At 34.6% G+C, this 12,190-nt stretch overlaps 1 non-coding gene across 1 annotated transcript; it reads left to right on the top strand.

The window, feature by feature from the left end:
* Positions 1–9,094: 9,094 nt before the first annotated feature.
* Positions 9,095–9,199, top strand: LOC118537751 (small nucleolar RNA U13). The gene has a single exon (XR_004918271.2). It is a non-coding gene; the product is annotated as a small nucleolar RNA U13 (small nucleolar RNA).
* The last annotated feature ends 2,991 nt before the right edge of the window (positions 9,200–12,190 follow it).

Genomic DNA, 12,190 nt, shown 5'->3' with positions numbered 1-12,190 from the left:
GACCTTAATCCAATATGATGGGTCCTTACAAGAAGAGGCGATAAGCTGATTAAAAAATGGGCAGAAGATATGAACAGACGTTTTCCAAAGAAGACATACAAATGGTCAACAGACATATGAAAAGATGTTTAACATCACTAATCATCAGGGAAATGAAAATGAGATATCACCTTACACCTGTCAGAATGGTCAAAATAAAAAAACACAAGAAACAAGTGTCATCAAGGATATGGAAAAAAAGGAACTCTCTTGCACTGTTGGTGGGAATGCAAACTAGTACAGCCACTGTGGAAAACAGTATGGAGATTCCTCAAAAAATTAAAAATAGAACTACTATAGGATCCAATAATTCCACTGAGTATTTACCCAAAGAAGACAAAAACACTAACTCAAAAAGATATATGCACCCTTATGCTTATTGCAGCATTATGTACAATAGTCAAGATATAGAAGTAACTCAAGTGTCCATTGACACATGAATATATGTATATATTCACATTATTCACAATATATATACACATATATAATGGAATACGGCTCAGCCATAAAAAGAATGAAATCTTGCCACTTGCAAGGACATGGATAGAGCTAGAGTATTATGCTAAGCGAAGTAAGTCAGTCAGAGAAAGACAAATACCATATGATTTCACTCATTTGTGTAATGTAAGAAACTCAACATGAACATGTAAAAAAACAAACAAAAACAAAAACAAAGACAAAAAACCGAGAGGCAAACCAGGAAACAGATTCTTAACTATAAAGAACAGGGTTGAGGGTTACTGGAGGGGATGTGGGCAGGGGGATGGGTTAAATGGGTGATGGGTTAAGGAGGGCACTAGTAGTGATGAATATGGGGTATTGTATGTAAATGATGAATCACTAAGTTCTACACCTGAAACTAGTATTATACTCTGTGTTAACCAACTGGAATTTAAATGAAACTTGAAAAAAAGATAAAAATTTAGAAAAAAAGAGGGGCACCTGGGTGGCTCAGTTGGTTGAGCGTCTGACACATGATTTTGGCTCAGGTCATGATCTTGGGGTCATGAGATCCGGCCCCATGTGGGACTTCACGCTCTACAGATTCTGCTTAAGATTCTCTCTCCCTGTCCCTCTGGCCCTCTCCCCACTCAATAAATAAATCCTTTTAAAAAATGTAAAAAAAGAAGGAAGTCATAGAAAGACAAATACCATATGATTTCACTCATATGTGAATTTAAGAAACAAAACAAACAAAGAAAAAAAGAGACAAAACAAAAAACACACTCTTAACTATAGAGAACAAACTGATGGTTACCAGAGGGGCGGTGAGTCAGGGGATGGGTGAAATAGGTGACAGGGATTAAGAGTACACTTATCATGATGAGCACTGAGTAATGTATACAATTGCTGAATCACTATATTGTATACCTGAAACTAACATTATATATTAACTACAAATAAAATAAAATTTAAAAAATAAAAAGAAGAGGACATTAGGACACTAACATGTACAGAGGGAAGACTTGTAAAGACACAAGGAGAGGACAGCTATCTAGAAGCTGAGGAGAGAGACCTCAGAAGAAATCAACCCTGCCAATACCTTGATGTTGGCCTTCTAGTCTCCATAACCATAAGAAAGCAAATTTGTTTAAGCCACCCAATTTGTGGCACTTTGATAAAGCAGCTCTGGCAAACTAGTCTACCAATGCACAGAAGAAACTAGATAATATGAACATCCACCTTTATAAACATCCATTATTCTCTACATAGACCCCAAAGTCAGAAGGGAAAGATACCAGGGTATACCATATCTAGAAAATATCAGGCATGCAGGATTATTTTAACCCAGCTCTGCATAACTCAAATTATTTCACTGACAAAATATATACTATATACATATGCATATATTTACACACACAAAGTGTTTCAATACATAATGGGATATACATATATAATATATATAAAAGTAATATATATGATCTATATATTTTAATATAGATCATATATATTTCTTTTATATTTTTTTCATAGACATATTGAAATACATTCACATATGCACACACTGTATTTTCCCCCCCACATTTTGTTTATCTTTTCACAGGATCCTAATGACCTCTACATGTTTCCCCTGAATTCACTGGTTTTACATGTTCTGTTACTGTTAGCCAACCTTGATACTCCCCCTCCGTTCCAACATACACCTTTGTAAGCAATTCCGCCTTTTTTCATTTTGCTGTTCTGTTTTATCTTACATCAGGGTTTTGAAGTTTTTAGATATCACCGGTTGTGCACAAAAAGTCATTTGTGACTTTTCCTTTTCCTCTTTCTTAATCCCTTTTCAAAAAGCTAATTCTTTCAAAACTCTTAATAATATAATTTTCCTCCTGCTCTTTATTTTTTTAAAGATTTATTTATTTGAGAAAGAGTGTGCGTGCACAAGGTGGGGGGAGGACAGAGAGAGAGGGAGAGAGAGAATCTCAAACAGACTCACCTCTGAGCACGGAGCCCAATGTGAGGCTCGATATTTATGTCTAACTGTTGAGTATTTTGGTGAATACATATCACTTAATTTCCAAATAAATAAGTTAATATTTAGGTAGGTAGATAGATAGATACATACATACATAGATGATAATCAGTCATTAAGTATATAGACAGAGCTCTTGCATTGTGCTTGATATGTGAAAGACGTATTTAAAATTGTTCACCAGTGTTCAACTAATGTGCCCAATGATAAAAAAGATTTGTGACTTTTTTTTTAAGATTTTATTTATTTTTTGAGAGAGAGTGAGAGAGAGTGAGAACGAGCATGAGTCGGGGGGAGGGGCAGAAGGAGAACAGACTCTCCACCGAGCAGGTAGCCTGATGCGGAACTCGATCCCAGGACTCTGGGATCATGACATGAGCTGAGGGCAGACACTTTACCAGCTGAGCCACCCAGGTGCCCTTGTGACTGTTTTTGTGTCCTAAATGAACTTTAGTCTCAACTACTATGTAGACACATTGCATAAAAGCATCAGTTATATCTATAAGCAAAAAATAAACAATACAAGGGGCGCCTGGGTGGCTCAGATGGTTAAGCATCTGCCTTCGGCTCGGGTCATGATCCCAGGGTCCTGGGATCGAGCCCCACGTCCAGCTCCTGGCTCAGTGGGGAGCCTGCTTCTTTCTCTGCCTCTCCCCCTGCTCGTGCTCTCTCTCTCTCTCTCTGTATCCCTGTGTCTCGAGTGAATAAATAAAATCTTTAAAAAAATAAATAAATAAATAAACAATACAAGACCCATTACTTTCAAACTGCATCTTAAGTTCAACATTATGGTCCCTCAATGCAAGTACTTATATTGTTGCAAAATAATATTTTTAAAACAGACAAAAAAGAATATGCTTCCAAAAATAACTTTCTTCTGCTAGTGAATGTCAAGTTGATAAATACCACCATTCAAACTTGGCTTGATGTATATTCTGTTTATAACTATAGTCAAATCATTTAATTGCCATCTAAATATTTGATCTGTCTTTCTTGCAAATTCCTGTGATGTAAAATGTAATTTGGCCCGACAAGCATGCAGTAGACTGGACTATATTCACACTTTTAGAAGAGCTAAAAACATTAAAAATAAACAGCCACTCTGTTAACACTAATAAAGTAATTGTCTTGAGAGACAAGGCAATTCAAATTTACATTTGAAAAAGTTATGATTGTTAATGAAAGCAAATTTTCCAAATAGTTTACACATCTTAAGAAGGAACACTGTAACGTCTTTTAAAACAAAATAATTATTTGGGCCTTTTAAAATAAAAATAATGATTTGCTCTTCCTTACTATAAAATGATGCTGTGAGTATGCTAGATGTCTTTTCTTCACTCCAAATATGTAAAAATGATTGTTAAATTTGCATCACCTACTGTGCAAACATTTTTGCTCCACTCCATTTTACTCCTCTCAGACCATAAGAAGCTTTAGTTACACACAAATATTTATAAATCATGTTAGGAATAATTGTTCATGTTCATGTTCTTACACTCTACTAGGAGACATATATGCTATGTCATTGAGTACACACACAAACTAAATGACATGAGCAATTTTCCTTTTTAAACCCTTTGTGAAGGTTGATGTCAATCAAACCCCAAATCTGTACTTCAGCTAAATGCTCTCTATTGTAACCCACTGGGAGTATAGCACAAACAAAAATGTTAGTATTCTATGTGCTTGGTCTCATTTCCTGTCTTCTTTTTACTGCCACATGCATGACCCTGTTAGTCCAACCAAAAAGATCTTTTACAGAAAAAAAAAAGTATAATTGATTTATTGTGGACATCCATTAAACTGCCCCCCCTTGGACACATGACTTATTCTTTTAAAGATAGATACACTAACAATTCACTACCTGCGTATTAAATATAATATATGGAAATTAAGTATTTTCCTTTCACATTTTTATAGACTCTGAGAACAAACATTTTGACAAAAGCTACTGATTGTAAAATTGATTCTATGCCTTACTGCATGACATGTTGGTCTGTCATCAAATTGTTTTAATTGAAATCAGCTGTTCAAATGACCTTACCTCCATAGCAGTTCTTCCATTTATATGAACTCATTTATATCTAAAATTCCAATATGGATGGAAAATAGCAATTTAACTGGATTATCTCCCTTTCATTCTTTGGAATACTCTAGTGTTGTCATGAAAATTACAGTTACGTTTAAGCCATTTTTACTATCACTATCTTTTTTAGTAAGTAGTGACAAATGGAAAGCACTCACAGGAAATTGAAATGCTGAAATGAATTGAAAAGTAAGCCAAAGCATTTTAAGAAAATGCTAACACAGAAAGAAATAAATCCCTTTCTCAAGGAAGGATAGTGAATAAATTATATCAGCTTCATATTGGCTTTCAGATTGGTTTCAATCTTTAACATATCCTTTCACGGAATATAGATTATGAAATTCCACGGCATTTCTATCATTTTAATTTGAGCAATAGTAATTGCTAGCCATTATTATTTTAATTTTAGTAAAATAAGCCATTAAGTTCCCTCAAGATAAAGTAGCTGTACATTACTATCTAGTCCTTCTTTCACAATAGGATTTCTCTAATTGTTTAGATGTAAAAGTTCATCACCTTTATCAAGGAGTATCAAGTAGAAAAAATTAAAGCAAACTTTAATTACTGGTGAATCTTCTCTGTGATTAAAAAATGCTCTTATACTTAAATTTAGTTACTTTTCTTAATGGAAACATGAAGATTTAAATTCTCATTCTCTTTAGCTTGGGGTCATGGCAAAATGTGGGGTAGAGAGAAGGTGACTGGTTTTGAGCTGTTTGGTGGAATCACATCTCATTATCCCTCCCAAAATAGCAATTATGCCATTAACATTTCGCTTTATGAAATATCCAAATAACACATATTGATAAACACATATAAAATAAATGTTACAACTCAAAATTTCATACTCGTTATTTGCATTAAATTTCTATTTTATGGTTGAAACTCCCTTCAAATCTCATTCCTCTATTTCCTGTATCTGGGATGAGGCTGATTTCCCTCAGCAGGACCAATGATGCATGCTTGAGCACAGTGATGAAACGGAACCAATCAGAATCCTCACCATGAATTATGTACTCATATGGGTTGTATACACTAACTTTCTCTCATCATATAATCCCCACTTTTTGCAGTAGATGAATATGAGACCAAGGAGCAAAGAGAGACAGAAAAGTAGACATAGAAAACATGTGGAGAAAATTCCCTGCTTATATTTCCAGGGCCCTGTATCTAACCATACCTGAAAATAATTCATTAATGTTTTTAAACTTAGAGTTTTATGAAAATAATTTATTATTCTCTCATTTTCAGTCTTTGAAAGTTTTGCTAGCCTGCTATCATGAACGACAATCTATATTAAATTTCACTGTTTGGTTTGAAAATGATGTAAACCCAACCATAATTGTTCACCATTTTACAATCCAAGTACTGAAAAACTATTTGCCGATAGTGGTATTCAACAAGGGTTATTGCAAGTAATAGACCCTTATAACATGCAAATAGTTGAGTCAGCATAAGGTCTCAGATGGGTGGATTCTGATAGAAGGGAGTGCCGAATTCTTTTTATGCTGAAGGAAAGCCACTAATTAATAATAATAGTAATAGTTCAACTGAAACTTCAGGAAATATGGTAGAAACTGTTGGGACATTGATGTAGGTTGGCAACTACGGCCTGTGGTCTTCAGAGAGAAGTGTTTTATTATATTTAGTATAATAAAAATAGACTGAATCTCATAGTCCAAAGACTTAAAACAGTCATGTACACATTTGAATTTCATTTTATTTTTTAATTTTCTTAAGATTTATTTATTTATTTAGAGAGATGAGGGCTGTGGAAGGGCAGAGGTGACGAGAATCCTGAAGCCAACTCCCCACTGCACATGGAACCCGACATGGGTATCTATCCCAAGACCCTGAGATCATGACCTGAGCCTCAATCAAGAGTTGGATGCTTAATGGCCTGAGCCACTCAGGGGCCCCTGAATTTTACTTTAATAAGTGTTATAGGAATACATTCCAGAGTAGTAATGGTGAGAATTCTGCCTCTCACCATTTTATACCTACTCCCTCCCCCACCATTTGCCCTCCTAACACAAAGGGAAGGTCGAAATGTAATTATTGTTTCAGTGCCTTTAAAATTAGGAATGGTTGCTGGAGGTGAGTGACGGATGGGGTAATTGAGTGATGGGCATTAAGGAGGGCACATGTTATGATGAGCAGTGGGTGTTATTTGCAACTGATAAATTATTTAACACTACATCTGAAGCTAATGATGTACTATATGTTGGCTAATTTAATTTAAATTAAAAAAAGAAAATAAATAAAATAAAATTAGGAATGGAAGCAGCTCTACTTAATGAATTTAATGAGCAGCATCATTATTGTTTTTCAGCTCACAAAATGAATATAGTTCAATGACTGTATGACCAGATATTAGGAAAAATAAAAGTTTAAATAAAAGTTATCCAGTGAAAAACAAAACTAGTATTACACTATGTTCTTTCAGAATTCGGGAACTGCCTTCACAATGGGCATATTTGTGGCTTAACACCTCTTAAATTTTATTTTCAGTAACATCCTTTCATTGAATCCCAGCAGAATATATACAAAATATACAGTATGAAGGGACATTAAGATCATAGGTCTTTTTTGTAATGAAGTGATAGATTATCTTATTTCTTTTTACTTCCTTCCTCAGTATATCACTGAGTAAATGTTGAAGACTGTAATAAATTGACATCATATTTTCAAACCCTCTCTTTTATACTGAAGGTCGTTTGGATAGGTGTTTGCCAGTAGTTTCCAATAAGATGCTATTGTCTATATAATACTTAAGGTAAAATTTGTCAAGGAGCTTTTTTTGGAGGTGGGATTAATGATAATTATGCACAGAAATACACAGCTACTTTGAAGTACCTTTTTAGAAAATAACAAATTGCATTATTAAGGCATGTATTCATTCTAATGATGTGTATGTTTTAGTTTAATGTTAAATATTCTTAAGTATCTAAGTAATGCAAAGTCAACTAGATCCTTCCTGAAGTTTTTTTAAAAAGGTTTAAGCATGACTAATGCTGAATTGCTGTTAAAAAAAATGAGAATAACTGGGCTCCTGCGTGGCTCAGTAGGCTAAGCACCTGCCTTGAGCTCTGGTCATGATCCCTGGGTCCTGGGACCAAGCCCTGCTCAGTGGGGAGCTTGCTTCTCCCTCTCCCTTTGCCGCTCCCCCAGCTTGTGCTCTCTTGCTCTCTCTCTCTGTCAAATAAATAAATAAATAAAATTATAAAAATTAAAAATGAGAATAACTAACTAAAACATATAATCAAGAGTTAGTAAAATTACATGAAATTTTAGATTCACAGGTTGAACAAATTCATTTTTTCAGGGAATGGTTGCTCTATATCCCAGCCAATCAAGCCAGTAAGGTCTCAACACAAGAATGGGACTCCAGAGACAAACAAGAATCTGAATGTCTACTCTGTCACTCAGTAGCTGTGTGATTGTGGGTAAGTTGCTTAACTTCTCTAAGTCTCAGTTTTCTTGTCTGAATAATGAGAATATAATTAGAATGAACCAATGAGATAGATTATAAAGCCACCTTAACTTTGCTTAGTGACTAATAAGCACACCTACATATTTGCTATTCTTATTTCTATATTATTGTTGATATTATATGCCTTTTAATATACAAATCTAAAATAAATATATTCAAGTAATGTACCATTGATTTTCAATTTGGATAAAAGTATGTATTTATCAACTAAATGATTTCATTAAGTTCTATGTTGTGTATCATTCATTTATATAACTATGTTAAGGTTTAATGTCTTCCAAAACTTACATGTTCAAAGAAACAAACATTTATAAATGGATATGAAATTGTATTTAAGAGAAGGTAATTAGACTATGTTTGGAATCCTGACTGTACTTCTTCCCAGCCATGTGACCTTAAGCATTTACGTGGACTACCTGTGCTCAGGGCATCCATAGCATGTGTGGAGCATAGGTAAATATTTTTTGCAGAAATATCATCGATATAAATCTTTTGAGTGTCCCTAAATTAGCATGTCTGCCACTTTCTGACACTAGTTGTGCACTATTCAATGAAAGAAATGGCATAGTGGTCCGTGGGAGTGATTAACTTGCCAGACTGCTTTCCTGGAATCACGGACGAGAATCATTAGGCTCTGGGACATCTCTACACATGTGAATGTCAAAGCCTCTTGCAACAAACTGATGAATTAGGAAAGGGTGTTCAAGAGAGTGCCCTAAGGAAAGGAGTAGAGGCTGGGTCTGACATGGGAACCAGGCTGGGCTCAGGACTCCCTACTCAGATATACCACTGGTACAAACCTGTGCCAGAGGGTTTTTTTTTTTTGAAGAAGGCACCCATAAGTATGGGACTTCATGAATCCCAGTGTAGCATGAGCCAAAGTAGCAGCCCTGCTTATCTATATATGAGATCAGTACTGCTCTGAGCAACAGCCTCCCCACCTGGAAGATGATGATATGAATACTTCATTTAATATAATGTTATCACAAGCTTTAGAGAAGCCACTGTGCATTTGTAGTTCATAAGCATGATGATTGGGTGTTCATGCTGTTGCATGACGTGCATTCCTCAAACCTTGCCACGACGACATCGGCACATTATCCATCCGATGTGAAAAAAAAAAAAAAAAATCAAAAGTACAAAGAGCTATACAGGAATCAAATGTAAGAAAAGGTCTACCTACAATTCAATTGTTTATTCCTAAATTATGATCACATGCTGTTTAATTTATAAAAATTATAAATAGTTAAAAACTTCCCTTTGACTCCACCAATGCCCAAGACAATTTAAAAATAAATTTTAAATATTCTTCTCTAAAAAAATAAAACCTTGAGAACTTGCAAATTCCCAAACTTAGTGTGCATCAGAATCATGAGAAGAGCTTGTTAAAAGATGACTGGTACTCCACTTGAGAGTTTCTTTTTCTGTAGGCAGGACTTTATAATTTGCATTTCTAAGAAGTCCCTAAATTGATTCAGATGCCTTGGTGCAGGGACCACATTGTTATGAGTCATTCTGATAGTAGCGTCATTGCCCCATTCTTTCTTTTCTATTTGATTTTTTTAAAGATTTTATTTACTTATTTGAGAGAGAATGAGAGAGAGAGCACAAGTCGGGGCGGGGGGAGGGAGGAGCAGAGGGAGAGGGAGAAGCAGACTCCCTACTGAGCAGGGAGCCTGATGCGGGGCTGGATGCCAGGACCCTGGGATCATGACCTGAGCTAAGGCAGACGCCCAACCAACTGAGCCACCCAGGCACCCCTCTTCTCTATTTGTTAATCAGTTCCAGATTTTTCTAAGCTAGTACTGGGGAGCATTACTTTCATCCACATAACAAATCTCCAAAATGTTTTAGAAAGTAATTTCCTCTGTTCCATGCCCTCCACCATTCTGAATTCATTGCCTTAATTTATATATGTATATAAATATATGTATATAAATATATATATGTGTGTGTGTATATCTTAATTTATATATATTATATATCTTATATCTTATATATATCTTATATCTTATATATATCTTAATTTATATATATATCTAATTTATATATATCTTTATATATAGATATATATCTTTAATTTTATATATAAATATATTTATAAATATTTAAATATAGTTAAATTATTTAATATTTCACATATACCAAAATATATGTGACCAATATTCATTTTTTTCAACATTCTTCATTTTTGATGAATTTGGCTCAACATGAAAACAGCATGATAGTTGAAGATCACTTTATCAGTGCTTCTTAATTTGTCAGTGCACTCACTTTATTTGGGATTCTGAATCATTTGATAATCTTTCTCTTGACTGTATTCCTGTCAATATTATCATTATTATATTTCTTTTTATTGATTTGGTCTCCATAAGTAAGTAAATATAAGTCAGAATATTATGAAATATTCACAAATAAAAGAACTTTATTCAGTAACACTGTAACAAACCCCTGAGGTCACAGATGTTTTTAAGTGAATATGTCTTATTGCTATACTTATTATAGGAGTTCAGGGCAGGTTGCCCCAAAATGTGCCAGAATGGCATTTTGATCATTTTGAATTGAAGTTAAGAAACAGTGCAAAAAGGACCCTCTGACCTTCCTTTGGCTCCAGAAATCAGGAATAAATCCCCCATGTGAAAGATACCCTTCCTATATGGGAAGGTAAAGAGATATCATTATCACCAGAGATAAGGAATTCAGAGCCAAGGAGATTGTATAAACAAACCATTTTACTTTTACTAATTTACTACTGCAACCCAAATTTTAGAATTTTTTACTATTTGAAGCTCCCAAACATAAATTTTCTTTGTCCTGTCAATTCTTCACAGATTCATGTTTCTGTGTCTAAAATGTAGAAAAGCTGGATGCCTTGGTCATCTCTTCAGGTCTCTGTTGTATTATTTGGACTCTGTGCACATGTAATTAAACTATGATTCATTTCTTCTGTTAATCTATCTCCTGTCAATTTAATTCTTAGAACAGCTAGAAGAATCTTGAAGAGTGGAAAAATTTGTCCTCCCCTACATCATGCTGAAAGTACATTTTACTTTGATGCTAAGTATATGGGTTTTTGTTTTGTTTTGTTTTGTTTTTAGATTTCAATATGAGGTCTTTGGAGATATTGCAATAATAGATTAAAAACACTGTGTTTTTGTTGCCATATTTTGTAAAAATTTTCCTTGAGATAATGAATAGCTATATTATAAATAAGTAAATAAATAAATAAACAAACCTTGACATTTCTCATAACAAATGAAATTTAGGAACAACACTGCATTATATAATTCCATTACAAAATTAAATTATTTATTCGGTCTTTGCGTCTGCCTTTCCAACATGGTCTTCCTCTCCCACTTTCCACTGAATTTCTAGCTTCTTTTAGGATTTCATATGAGTCTGGAATACTGACAACCAACCCACCATCAAAATACAGTGGCTTGAGGTGTGTAGTTTGCTAAGTTTAATCACTATATATTCTATCCTCTTGGTCATGTGGATTTATACTTACTCATAACATGTTTTAAGCTAATCTAATCAGAGTGCTTCTCTAAGATTTTGTTAGCGATGCTGTTGAGTAAGGGACAGGCAAGGCTAGGTAGGGAGAAACAGGTAAGGAGCTCCATGTCTAGGCTCACACAGGGGGCTACATAACCAGGCTCACAGAGATCCCAGATGTAGAGAAATGTTATAGACAAGATATTAACCTGAGAGAAAGGAACATAACAAATCCACCTTGTTTGTCTTAAATGTTAATAGACAAGATATTTATTAAGTTCTCTGGTCAGTTTTCTATAAAAGACTGTCCATAAAAGCCCTCATTGGCAACCCATTTGGGACCCCTCTCGCTCTAGAGGTGCCTTTCTTTCCTTTCTGTTCTTGCCTTCATTTAATAAACTTTCACTTCACTTCACCCTTTTGTCCACGATGTTCACTCTACAACTCTGTGAGACAAGAACCCTGCAACCCTGCAACACTGTGATACTTCTTTCTTGCATAGTATAAAAGTAAAAGTATATGACCTAGAATCTGTTAGTAATGAATTTTCTACCAGAAGGGAAGCCAGTCTGAAGATAAAGCCAATTGTTAGAACAATGATCAG

Source organism: Halichoerus grypus, chromosome 1 (genome assembly GCF_964656455.1).
Source record: "Halichoerus grypus chromosome 1, mHalGry1.hap1.1, whole genome shotgun sequence".
NCBI lineage: Eukaryota > Metazoa > Chordata > Mammalia > Carnivora > Phocidae > Halichoerus > Halichoerus grypus.
The sequence above is the reverse complement of the archived record's forward strand: the minus strand, read 5'-3'. Positions and strand labels throughout refer to the sequence as shown.